We start from the raw sequence: 14,040 nt of genomic DNA on the forward strand, positions 1-14,040 counted from the left end.
TCATGTGATCTCAGAAAATCTTTAACTTTTCATTCTTGATGAACATCTTGAAATTCTCCAAATTTGGAGGGTTTTTATAAAGTTGTTACTTTCAATTACTCACGTTCAAGTGAGGATGTACTCAATAAGAGTGTGAAAAGAAGATAGCATACCTAATAAGGAAAAAGGTTATGGTATTGTATATTGGCTCACAGCAAGTGAGGTTTGGTCAGAGTTGGTCAAAGAAGTATAGATGCGATGGAGATCTACGGGAGTGTCAATTTTGGGATGCAAATTTAGAGTACCAAATACCAATGTCTGGAATGCCAATATCAAGACACTTATGAGGTATTTGGTTTTTCACTGGACCTAATATTGGTCCAGACTCCCGAACATCAAGCATCTCTTCACTAATATGCTTAGTAGAAAATTGCACATACCTAATAAGTAGGTTTGAAAGGTTCGGATAACTAAGCATATGGCTTAAATTTATAAATAAGAACCTAGGAACATCTTTAGCCATGTTACTCATCAAGTTGCTTAAAGCTCACACAAATAGTAAAAAAAGAATGATTTAGTGAGCTACTCATTGGCGACCCAAAATCCTGTCATTTGGTTTTCTAGATCACAACCTTATAAAAAATTATGGGTTAATTAAGATTTTATTTCCTGAAGTTTTTTAGATTTTAATTTTTAGTCTCTCGAAATTTGTTTGACAATTTGTAGGTCACTATTTTTAGTCCCTAAATTTCTTGTCTATCTTTAGTTTTTCATTTATTTTTATTACTCAAAATTAGTTCAAAATATATAAAAATAAGATACTAAAAATGGACAAAACAAAGACCAATTTTGAACAATAAAAATAAATAAAAGATTAAAAATTGGCAAAAAAAAAAATTAAGGGACTAAAAATGCTAATGAGAAATTAACTGAGGATTAAAATTTGTTAAAAAAAACTTTTGAAGAACTAAAAATTGGGATCTGAAAAAATTGAGAGATTAAAAACTTAATTAACCCAAAAATTATAAAATAAATTTTTTAAATTTTGTACATATATATTACTATAAAGACAATTGAGTATACACTTTGTTTTTTAAAATATATGTTTTATTTTGAGCGAAATCCTAAAATAAACTATTTGAAAGTAAGTCTAAATAATACAACGCAACTTAAAAAGAAAAAAGTAATGACCAAAATTATTTTAACACGAGTTACAACAAATGTTCAACGATGAGAATTTCTTTTTGAATAATTCTAAATTCTTCTACTAACTCTTGTACTTCCTTTATATTGTAAATATTGAATGTATTTTATATTTTCAAGAATTAGTAAAAACTTTTTTATTTAAAAGAATTTCTTTCTCATTTAAAACTTTCTCTTAATTTATATTATATGGCAGTATAAGAATTTGTAAAAAAATGTATATAATGCTTTTCTTTCTTATTATCTTGTTTATTCTACTCTTGTCTTTTTTTTTTTCTGAGTAAAATGGAGAAAAACCCCAAGAGCACTAAAAACCGCGCGAGAAGAAGGAATTACAACTATCAGCCAGAACGGCGTTAAACAAGAAAGCAGGCACAAAATCGAACACTATTCTACTCTTGTCTTATGACTGGTAAGAAAGAAAAAAAACATATAAAAGAGAAAGTTTTAAAATTAATTTTTTAGAAGTTGTATATTTTTTTATAATAAGTTTTTTTCCTATTTAATTTAGAGGCGGAATAATAAATTTGGCCCTTGAAAATATATTGTGAATTCAAATTAGTTATTGAATGACCAAAAAAGTCTAACTTAATGGGTTAAACAAAATATATGAGTATTATAAATTCTTTAATACTGTGTTCAATTTCTACAGATCAAAAACTTAATCATTTAATGTTAATAAACAAAAAGAATATTTAAAAATAGCTTCCTTTCACATTTGTCTTTTGTTTCAAATAGTTATTTACATGTTATCATTAGAATTTTAATTTAATCCTTCGTGTTATCATTAAAATGCAATGTAGTCCGTTTATGCAAGACTAAATTGTATTTTAACGATGACATTCGTGAACTTATCTTAAAATGAAGGACCAACGTGAAAGACACAAGTTATTTTTAGATGTATTAATATTTAAGGATGAAATTCACTATTTTACCTAATTTATATTGTATTTTCTTTGTACTTCTGGGAATATACAATGGCAGACTAGCAACATATAGTTCTCGTAATGTCACTCCACAGCAAGCTTCAGGCATAAAAGTCCTCAGAATGTCCTCATAAGTGTCAAAACCACAAACGGTTTTTTTTTTTTACCAAATGGGGTAAACTTTGTTTGTTTTTTTTTTATACTTGGAAGTGGATTTTAAATTATTATCAAACAATGGAGCAAAAGTTATGTTACGACTTTTGAGTTCAGAATCATAATATTTGTTATAACTTTTTGAATTAGAAATCAATAATATTTAGTATAATTTATTATTTTTTAATTTTTTAATTAAAGTCGTAATATTAGACGTTGTTAATTGTAAATTATCTTATTTTTAATTTAACAATTACTTTTATTATTAAATTATTAGACGTTGTTAATTGTAAATTCCTTTATATAAAATAAGTAATATTATTTAATAAATTATAAGTTAATACTAGTAACAAAATGTTTTAATATTTGTTTTAAAATTTTAGTTTTTTTAAATTTAATTATTTGAAATAAAAAAATATTCAAAAAAATATATTAAATAACATTATGTTAATTTTTTTATTTCATTTACAAAACAAATAAAATTCAACAACATTATTAAAAAAATTATCTAATTTTTAAATATACTAAATATATTAAATAAAAAATATTTAAAAACTATATAAAATATTTTAAATAAAATAATATTAAAAATATATATAACATAATAAATAAAACCATATAAAAAATATATACAAAATATTAAATAAAATAACAACAAGTAAAAATAATAAATATTTATTTAATAATTAAATAAATAAAATTAGTTATAATTTTTTAAAAATATTGAAAAGAAAATACAACTAAATAAAAAAAATCCTAAAACAAAAAACTTCAAACGTAAAAAAAAAAATACAACTTCAAAGTCATAAAATATAGAAAAAAAATAAACTTACAACTTCAAAATCATAAGATAAAATATACGACATTGAAGTCATAAATAAAAAAATTAAATTGAAATCATAAAAAAAATTATCATTTTAATTAAAAAAACATAAAAATATGTAAGTGGTAACAAATGTTACACCTTTTAACTCAAAAGTCATACATGTATTAGGACTTGTCTCATTTTTTGGTAATAATTTTAAATTAACCACAAATGAAAAAACAAAAAATATTTGCCCCCATTTGGTAAAAAAAAAAAAAAAAGCCACATCTTCCCGTTGTGGAGAAAACAGAAAAGCATTGACCCAAAAAGGACACGGAAGGAAGAAAGACCCAAAAAAACAGGATTTGAAGACAAGACAGTTTATTTGGATGAATTTTAAGGTACATAAATAAGAGCTTCTCTTATGCATTTATGCACCTATTAACCATTGGATAGTATAAAAAATGAATGGTTCATATTTAATAATGTAAAAAATGAAATGGTAAAACTCACATTGTATGAAAACGAACCGAGTCGAGTCAAGTTGAAATTTTAAATTTAAATTTAACTTGTGAAAAAATGAACTATTTTCATTTATTTAATTGAGTCTAATTGAAAATTTGAACTTGTTAAAGTTTAATACAAGATGTATCAAACATGATGCACCAATATTATATGAGGGTGAGAAAAAGTGTTGCAAATTTGTAAAAAAAAAGTGTCAAAAAGTTTATGAAGTTTTTAAAATTTGATGTGCTCCGTAGGACTCAGATAAGGTAAGCTAAAAATCAATGGAGTAATTTATGGTTGTAGATGCTCTAAGTCACTTATAATAAAAAAAATGAAAAAAAAAATAAGCCACGTCTGCAAAAGTGCTGCACAATAAATAAACAGTTCACGGTGCACCTAAAATCTTCGAGATTTGTTTTCTGCGAATATGTTTTTTTTTTTCCCTCTCTTGAAAGTTGCCTCATGAAGCCCACACAAAAGGGGAAAAAAAGTTGGGCCTACCATTGAAGAGTTTTTGAGTTATTACACATTTATGGACGAAGAGTACAGACCTCTTGAAACCCAACAAAATTGAGTTTCAATATAAACTCTCTTATCTTGAAACCCTGTTTTTTTTTTTAAAAAAAAATCCTGTTGTTTTTTCTAGTCCCTAAAGTAATAATATATATTTTTTTGGTACAGCCTAATAATATTTGAAGACTACTTAACATAATTTCTAAAACTTTGAAAATCACTTGTATAATTTTTACATTAAAAAATATTTATAGAGTATAATATTTTAAGAATGTTATAATGATCTTCAAAAAAAAAAATTAATAGCTTCAGTACGATCATTATATTTATACCCTTAAAAAAATATTTCATAGATGAAATTGTTGATATATTATTTATTTCACAGTATGTCATTTTATATCATTACATGTAGATCATTTTAGTTATTAGTAGTACCTCTTTACTGTCATTGGTATCACTAAAGTTATTAGGAGTACAAAATATTTGTGATCTCTAAGAATCTAGCTTTAAATATGTTTTAAATATGCAGATTTTCTTCAACATATGTGCCAGAATTTAATGGTATGACATGATCGAGAGCTTGAATCTTGTGTGTATGTTGCGATTACCTGCTTAGTATGCTACAAGTCTATCTTACTATTAGAGTCAATTTTCTCATTATGCTACCAGTTTATCCTATATGATAGTAGTTGTTATTTGTTAGTTTTTTTTTTTAATGGAAGGAAATTAAACTCATGATTTTTTTTAACCATCAAATTAATTTTATAACTCTTATAAGTTTATCTTATGAATCATTCATTCATTGTAGTTAGATATTTACTCATAAGATAGGCTCTGATATTTTAAGGGTCCGGGACAAAAATATTTTAAAGCTTAAATATGTTTTGAAAATTATACCTGAAAAACAATAAACAAAATATTACAACCACTTTAAGCGGATCCTAAATTTGCTTTTTTAGTCCCTTAATTTATAAAAAGAAATACATTTTTAATCCCTCCTAGGATCCTAAGTAAAAAAAAGCCACATATTATGCATCCAAATTCATAAAAAAATCAATCAATTCGGCTAGAAGGAACATTTTTTTATAATTGAGAGACTAAAAATTAATTTAAGGGACAAAAAATAATAATGATCCAAATTTAAAATACCAAAAATTTATTTAAGCCTATTATAAAATATAAATATATTTTAGATGAAAGAAAACTAGACATGTAATTTCATTAAAATGTATTATTTTATTACATAAAATATTTTCTCTACTAAAAATATAAAATATTACATGCAAATAGAAGTTTTATTTTTTTTTGGAGGAAATTAATTTTTTTGTTAACTTTAATGCTTTGATTAATTGAAATTAATAATTGAAAAGCTTTTGAAAAAATCAATAAAAGTAAGTTATTGCCAAAAGAATTAAAAATTCTTTTTTTTTCTCAAATTAGAGTGTGTTTTCTTCATCCCTTCAGTCATAGGATTAAGTGTCGTCGTCTCTACAAACAATGTTAGGACCGAGCCTTATTATTTATTTATTTATTATGTGTCCATGGTTACGTACATTGAAAATATAAATATTTTATTACTAAATATTTTAAATTATTTAACGTGCAAGCAGTAAATAAATTGTGTTTTCGATATAATAATAAATACTTGAAAAAATAGTTGATTCCTTACCATGTATGCATAAACACATCATAAATAATCCCATTATTTATCAGAGTTCCCTGTAGTTAAAAAAAAAAAAAAAGAAGAAGAAAGAAACTGCTAGAACATACAGTTATATATATATAAAGTTGGAACGTTTGTTTAAGCTCTAGGAACCATTAAATTAAAACCATGGGAAATGCACTGTGTCAGCTTGCTTTGAATTCTCGCTTCTTAGTAATAATTTCAAATTTAAAAGAAACTCTTATTCTCTCTACTGCAACGCCCTAACAGTGAATACAGTCAACAATTCAATGAATATGTTTTAAAGTAAACTCTAATACTGAGAATTCTTTAATTAATAGTTTAATTAGTCCCATTCATTAATTTAAATAATAGTTGAGTAACGCATTCATTCCCCCAATTGCGTAAAATTTCGAACGTATCAGTGAAGAGGTTTACGAAATATGTTAAGGCAGACATAACAAATTAAGTAGCCAAAAAAAAAAAAAAAACGGTACAAAGTCATAAAATTAAGAAAAAGTAAAGGTCAACTATTACAAATAGTTTTTTCTCTCAATTTTTTTTTACTAAACAGTATACAACTGAATTTAAATCTTATGAATAGAGAAAAACATAATTAAAAAGATAGATCTTATTAAAAACACACACACACACACATTCACGAATCAAAATAGTTTTTATTTTTTAAAAAATACATTATAAAAATATATTTTTACACTAAAATATTTTCAATCGGTTATCGAAGACTAATTCATCCAGGGCATTATCCCTCTCAACAATTTTTTTATGCATATAACTAAGAATATAATTCAAAGACTCAATCAGTAAGATCTAGCATAATTTATATAGATAGTTAAATTTCTACAAAAACAAAAAATTTAATTTCTTATTCATGTATATGAAAAGAAATTATTAAGAGAAATAAAATTCACTATAATAATTTCTACTATTCGATAGATTAATTTCATAATTTTTTATTATGGAGATACTTCTAAGAAAAGAAATGATTAAGAGACCTAAATCAACCAAATTGTCTAATTATCTAATAAAAATATTATCTTTTCCAAAAGTTAAATGAATGGATCCCTAGCGGTGGGTTGCTGACAAAGTGTTCCTTTCAAGCAGTTTAGCTTTTTTAGGCACACCAGTCCCTGAGACCTTTTATACGATTTATTTAGTTTCACCAGTTTATGTAATAAAATAAAATATAATATAGTTTTTTTTTGTACAGAAACATTATTTTATAGAGTGTTACTGCTTGCTAAATAGCTCGTGTAGCCTATGTTAAGCCGAAAAGTATACATGAAATGAAGTGATTTCACTATATGATATGAGTTTAGTTATACCTCAATCCTAAAAATTAGATTAAAGGTGAGAATTATCATTACTTATATATTTTAATTTAAATTTATTTTTAATTGATATGAGACTTAAATGTTAGTTAATTCAAGAAATAAAGATTACCTTTTATTTATATTTTTTAAATTGACTTTTTTTTTTATAGATTACCTGATATTTAAATTTTTTCCAACAAAATAGTTAACATGTTTTAGTGTTTGTAAGTTTTGAAGTAAATAACATAAAAATATCATAAAAATATTTTTATTGGTATTGAATTTAAAAATTGTATTAATTTAGTTTTTTGGACACATCTTGACACCTTTTTATTTTTTACTTCTATATAATAAAATAAATCTTTATTATATAGATTGTTGCTAACATAGTTCGTGTAGACAACGTTAAGGAAAAAAAAAACGACTCGTCAAAGTCAAAGTCCATTAGTATTAATTTTTCTAAAAAACTTAAAATATGTTTAAAAAGTTATGCTAAATAAATGATTTTTAAAATAAAAAAACAAATATTTTTTTTTATTTGCAGAATATAAAAACACAAAGATATATTAGCGAATTTTGTCAAGTTAAAAAAAAACCTATAAAATATTGTAAGAATAATTTCTATAAATGTATTATTTTCAATTAGTTTAGATTTTTGGGACACCTTCTGACACCTTTTACACGTTTATTTAGTTTTTCTTCTTCTTATCCATATTTGAGTAAAATTTACAAATTAAGTTCGCTTATGAAATAATCCAAAACCAAAGAGTCTGTTACCATGAAATGTGTGGATTATTGTCCGAAATTGTTCCCGGTTAGCCATCACGAGAGGAATTTTTTTTTCAAAAATCCCTTTTTATTTACTTAATAATTATTTTCTTATTTATCATTAAAAATTATATATGCAATGTTTATTCTTCAGTCAGCACCAATTCTTACGCTTTCAAACGGGTAAACAATACTATAGATGCTGGGTACCTACCCTTAAGTTAAGGTTTGAATTGATTAGAAAGTCATCAATTCAAATTTTACTAACATAACATACTAGTTGTAATTATTAATATTTATTGATAAAAAAATTAAATTAATTTCAAGATAGAAACAAACACATTATTCTGTAAAAAAAAAAACGCATTATTCGGTCCCCACACTTGTACTTCTAAGTAACTGCACACGTGACATGTTTTTATGGATTTGATTTCTTCAAAGGCGTTTGATGAACAAAATTAATGATTGATATTTTGATATATTAATATTTATTATCTATTATCTATGTGTATATAATATCCTTAGTTGATTTCTTATTATCAGATGAATTTTTTTAATCCTCTGGATCAAGTGTTCATTCCAGAGGACCTAAATCTATTACCAAAAGTTGGTATAAAAAAATGATAACAAAAAACAAACTAATTACTAAATCCGTTTTTATAATATTGCAGTACTTTTACTTTTAACTCCTAAATTCTAATATTCACCCAAAAAAAAACTCCTAAATTCTAATCCTAATAGATGTTATATAAAATCTTCAATTGCATTTTGTGTGTTTTTTTAAACTCCGTTTACGTGTTCGTTCACTAAAAAGACATCCATATCTTTCTTGCACGAGCTGTTTTTCTAGAGGAAATTAATGTTTCTTGCAGGAAGCTAAAAACCATTTAATAAAGACTCCTGAATGAAAATTGATGAAGTGTGAATTAAATTCAGGTTTTAATTTATAGTATATACTACTAATATAAAATATTTTATACATATATTTAATGAGTTCATTTTATTGTCATATAAAATGTTTTCGTACATATTTTCTCCTGTTTTAATAGGGATACACTCACATTCATAAGAAAATGTTTTAAATTTAATTAGTAGTTTTTTTTTATCTTTTTCACCTTTTAGTTATTTTCTAAAGATAACTTTTCATTTAATAAAAACTAGTTGTTCAATAAATATTAAATGTGTGTGTATATATATTAAAATTTTACTAATATTGTTTTTCTTAAAAATATCAATTTAAATATGTTAAAATTATAAATTATTTTTTAAAAATTCATTTAATCATTTAATAAAAATGTTTACCTTACAGAATGCATTTAAAAGGGAAAATGAATGTATTCCTTCTTTTGTAAGCACCCAAATCACTATCTAGATATTAATGTCGCTGGAATTTGGTAAGAAAAAAATATGAAAGCATATATAAACTTATTTTTCATGATTTCCATCAACCAATCGAGTTTTTCTTGTTTTTAATTTTCAAATTAATATAATCAATAAAAATACACACACGCGCGCATATATATATATATATATATACACACACATCGTGTAATTGTTTTATTTCCCTTAAGAAATAGAGTTTTAAATGGAACTCGTGCATAGTAGCCATGCAAGCCAAGGTGTTGACTGGTACAACTCAAAGTATGTAGTGATTTACTTTTTATGGCATTTGAAAGCTTTTGATAAAATACAAGTTGGTGGTAAGGCTTCCTAATCGGCATGACTAGAAAGTTTAATGGTTATCTTATGCCTTTGGAGCCATGCTGCAATTAATATGGGATGTGGCCCAACCACGTAATGCACGTTATATTGCCTACTGTAAATAATTAATTGGTTTAAAGAATATGTAATATTTAACTAATATTGCATTTTGAGTTTGTCACTCGAAAAAATGTGTTGATTATTCGACAACAATAAAAACAAAAAAGAAGAAAAAATTGCTAACCATTTTTTACTTCAAAGTCCATACCATTTCAAACTCTTTTCACTTAATTTAGTTGCTACCTGTTGGCCAAGTAAATATAATAGTTTTCTTTTATCTAAAATTATCATAATAATTAACAAGTTACTTGTTATATTTTAATTTCGGACACCTAATATCTTAGGGCACCAGTTGAATAAATATTGGATATGATTAAATACTTGTAGAATTAATGATTAATCAAGAAGCAATTCATCAACTCTAGGTGATAAATTTGAACTCTTTGATAGAATTAAAACATTGTCCAGAGCAATTAAATGAGAGAAGAAAAATAGTTTCTTAAGTCATTCATTGATTAAATGTGTTAACTTATTAGAGTTTGACAATAATATTATACTCTAGAGTTAACCTTGAGCTATAAATGATGAAAAGAAATATTACATTATTTTTTTATTGGTTCTTGAAGGTAAAATATGTTACTTTATGCTATCCAAACGTGTTGTTAGATGCTACCGGTTTAGTATTGAACCTAGAAGATCATACACAAACAAGTGGAATATTATTATATTTTTTTGCTAACACCAAGAATATAATTAATATAAAAGGGAAGTATTATTTTATAAGTGTGGAAGTTGTCCATAAAATAAGAATAATATTCTATTGCTACATATCAAGAATGTGATTAGTTATCGTAAATAGACATGTGATTAATTATGAATTATCTTTGTCTTATATCAAGAACCTTTTAAAATAAAATATATGAGATAATGTTTATTTTTATAAAGATAAAGAGATATGAAATTATTTTAAATCTTTGCTTTTTTTTTCTTTGAAAAAGGCTTAAATCCATATTTTTTAACATTATAAATAAAAACATTTACCTAAGGCAAAATGCACCAGACACAAACTAAAAAAGTTCAAGTCTAATTTTAAACTTAAAGTAGGAGAATTTATTCTTTAGAGTTTGACTCATGAAATAATTAATAGCAGAGATTGGTCTCGGTGTGAGAATACATATAGAGTCTTCATACTATTAAAGAAAATTTTTATTGCTTCAAGAACATGCATCTAAATACACAAATCTATTTTTCTTTATTTATCATTATTGTATATTTTGAATACAAAATAAATCCTAATTTTTCTTCGATTACAAGTGTTAAGAACACTTCTATGTAAGTTTCATGAGTCGACTCCCATGCAATTCCATTTTCTTTTTATGATTTATAGCTTTACTTGTCCAGAAAATATGCCTAATTTATGCAACAGTTACACAAGTAAAGCAATTTGTATGTAAGAGGATGTATGCAACTATTTTGGTTTTCATTAGTATATTCCTTTAGAAATAATTTTATTCGAAACATTCACAAAATGAAAACATATTTATCAATGATGTTTGCCATATCGTGAAAGGACTAATTTTTTTTTTCTATTAGATATAATTATAATTTGTTTATTTTTAAAAGGAAAATGTTAATTAATGTAAATGATTAGGAAATTAAAACTATTTTTCAATTAGAAAATGGATTAAATTTAGTTGAAACATTATTATTTACTCAATGAATGTAACTCAATTGACAACACACATTAAATTTGTGGAGAAAGACTTTGATCTTCATAGAATACATCATTGGAGAGAGGAGCGAGAAGCTTGAAGTGTAAGATCTTGTGAACTTTACAAGTCAAACTCTTATCATGGCCAACCCATAGGATTGATATAGTGGTGCAAGATCTTGTGTTCAATTTTTTTTTGTTCGATTTATGAGTCAAATTTCATAATATAAATAAACATTTTGCAGTTTAATTTACAAAACATATTAGTTTAAACACATTTGAAAATAGATTTTCGAAAGTGTTGAATCTACACTTTGGAAACTTAGTTTCTAGAAGTACAAGCATTGTTCAAATACACAATTAGAGTACCTTACTGAATCTCCATGCTCCATTATGTATGTATTCCCCTCGTCACTAAACCTCTTTGGACCCATTGTTCTCACATCAAGACACCATGGCATTGAAGACTCATGGACCACCCACATGCTTGCCATGGAAGCAACTTTAAAAGCATCTAATCAATTTAGGGAAATCAGAGTAATGTTGTCATAATTTGTTAAAGAAAACAATATTCGACCACTATTATTTCAATATTTTGCCATTATGCTTTGCTAGAGAAAACAACTTCCAACCAAGGCATCCTTTCATCTCTTAATCTTCTTATCACCCCTTAAGCATTTTTTTTCTTTTTCTTGAAACTTATTTCCAATTATTCAAAGTGTGTTCTAAAATCTAAAATAAAATGTGTTTCAAATTCTTTTTTGTCCAGTTCCAAATAGTTATTGAATTTAATCTTTGAAATATAGAAAGTCAGCTATGCATAAAGGACAATTGGAATATAAAAAGTTAAAAAAAATGGTGCAAATAGAATCACCATTGGTTTAGACATATTTTTTCCCCTAAACCATTTGGGTTTCAACCAATTAGGTCCCTACTATTTTATGTTTATGTCACATATTCCTTCAACCAAAAATGGAGATACAAATCTCTTCACTTTTTTTTCTTACTTTCTCTTCCGAAGATCTTTTTTTTTTCTTAACAAGGAGATATCTTTTGGGGACTATTGGTCTTTTCATGTTTAATTTCATCTATCAAGTCATTACTGATCTACCAGATTGTTGATGTGAATTAGACCCTTTTTGCCGTCATTCCTAAGTGAAAAAACCTTCCTTTGTCACCCTATTTCAACCCATAGCTCTTTGTAATGTATGGTAAGAAGTTATTATTAAAATCATTCCTAGGTTATTCATGGATATTCTTCCTTTTATCATTGGTCCTACTCAAAGTAGCTTTGCTAATAGGCATCACACTATTGAGTATTGACAATAGTGTGAATCAAACCAACTCTTTAGCAATAAAGGATACATGATTCTTAAGCTCCATATTGTTGAGGCTTATAGGTCTCCCAATTTTAGCAAAGGGAATGAAGTCTCTATATCTTGCATGTAGATATTTGCACTGCTGCTTTACCCATAGAACACCCCGCCTGAACCTACTATTAGAAAGATTTTTTATACCAATTGTTGTGGTGTAACCGAGGGAGTAAATACTAAAAAGATTTACACCAATGAATCTCAAATAATAACATAAGTAAACTTAAGACTCATGTTTATAGATTTACTCTTCACTTATATGATGTTCAATTTTTTTAATTCTAACCAACGCAAAATTTCACATCATATTTATACTTCAAGAGTATCATCCTTGTAGTCAAGGAAACTCATAATTTGTTGGTTGAGATCCTTAGAGTTGTTGATTTGTTCTATGATTCCTCTTGTCAAAAGATAAATTTAAACAAATATAAGATTTTATTCTCAAAGAATGTTAAGAATGACATTAGGACTTAACTCTCTCTTAGAATAACCCCTTCATATTCCAATGACAAATGACATTCAAAACTACTTGAGACTCTCAGTGCTTCACCATCAAAAGCCTTCTAATAAGTTATCTAGCTAGAAATCCAAAATGCTACCTCTAGCGGGAAGAATCGCTTTCACCCATTCCACTTTGTCTTTACCTATTTATTTCATGCAAACTACTTGTTTGCCAGTCTCTGTTTGTAAAGAGATTGAGAAAAAATGTTGGGATTTCATATGGGGAAACATTGTTAATAGTCGTTGCTGCCACCTTATTTCTTAAGAGACCATCTCCACCCCTAAGAATCATGGTGGTCTTGGGTTTCATAATTTTAGTAACCTTAACCAATGCTACACTATGAAGTTAGGTTAGCATTTGAGAGTTGACCCTGATAAGCCTTGAACCTGTGTTCTGAGAGCTAAGTACCTCTTGTGAGAATTTGACCATCCCAAATATAAACTGTGTGGATAAGAGTTCTCACCTTTAAAGAAATATTATTCAAGATTGGCACCATGCACACCGTCATGTTCGTTGGTCTATTAAAAATGGTAATCAAACCAGATTGTGGATAGATTCTTAGATCGTTAGTCTTGATAGCCTTCAAAATTTATTTCCCCACCTTACTTCTCCCTAGGAGAGAAACCTTCCAGTTTATGCCTATGCATTAAATTTGGGTTGACATTGGGACGCAATCCATTCCCTTTTTCCTCCTAAACAAATTGGTTATATTATTCCTTCCATGGAATGTCTTGAAGATTGGTGATATGGAAACACTCCCCTGATGGGATCTTCTCTAATAAAGTTGTTTATCTTTTCCTGTTGAGTTCCACAACCTTATATTACTCTTGCTTTTCCCTTTA

Source organism: Glycine soja, chromosome 10, assembly GCF_004193775.1.
Source record: "Glycine soja cultivar W05 chromosome 10, ASM419377v2, whole genome shotgun sequence".
NCBI classification, from domain to species: Eukaryota; Viridiplantae; Streptophyta; class Magnoliopsida; order Fabales; family Fabaceae; genus Glycine; species Glycine soja.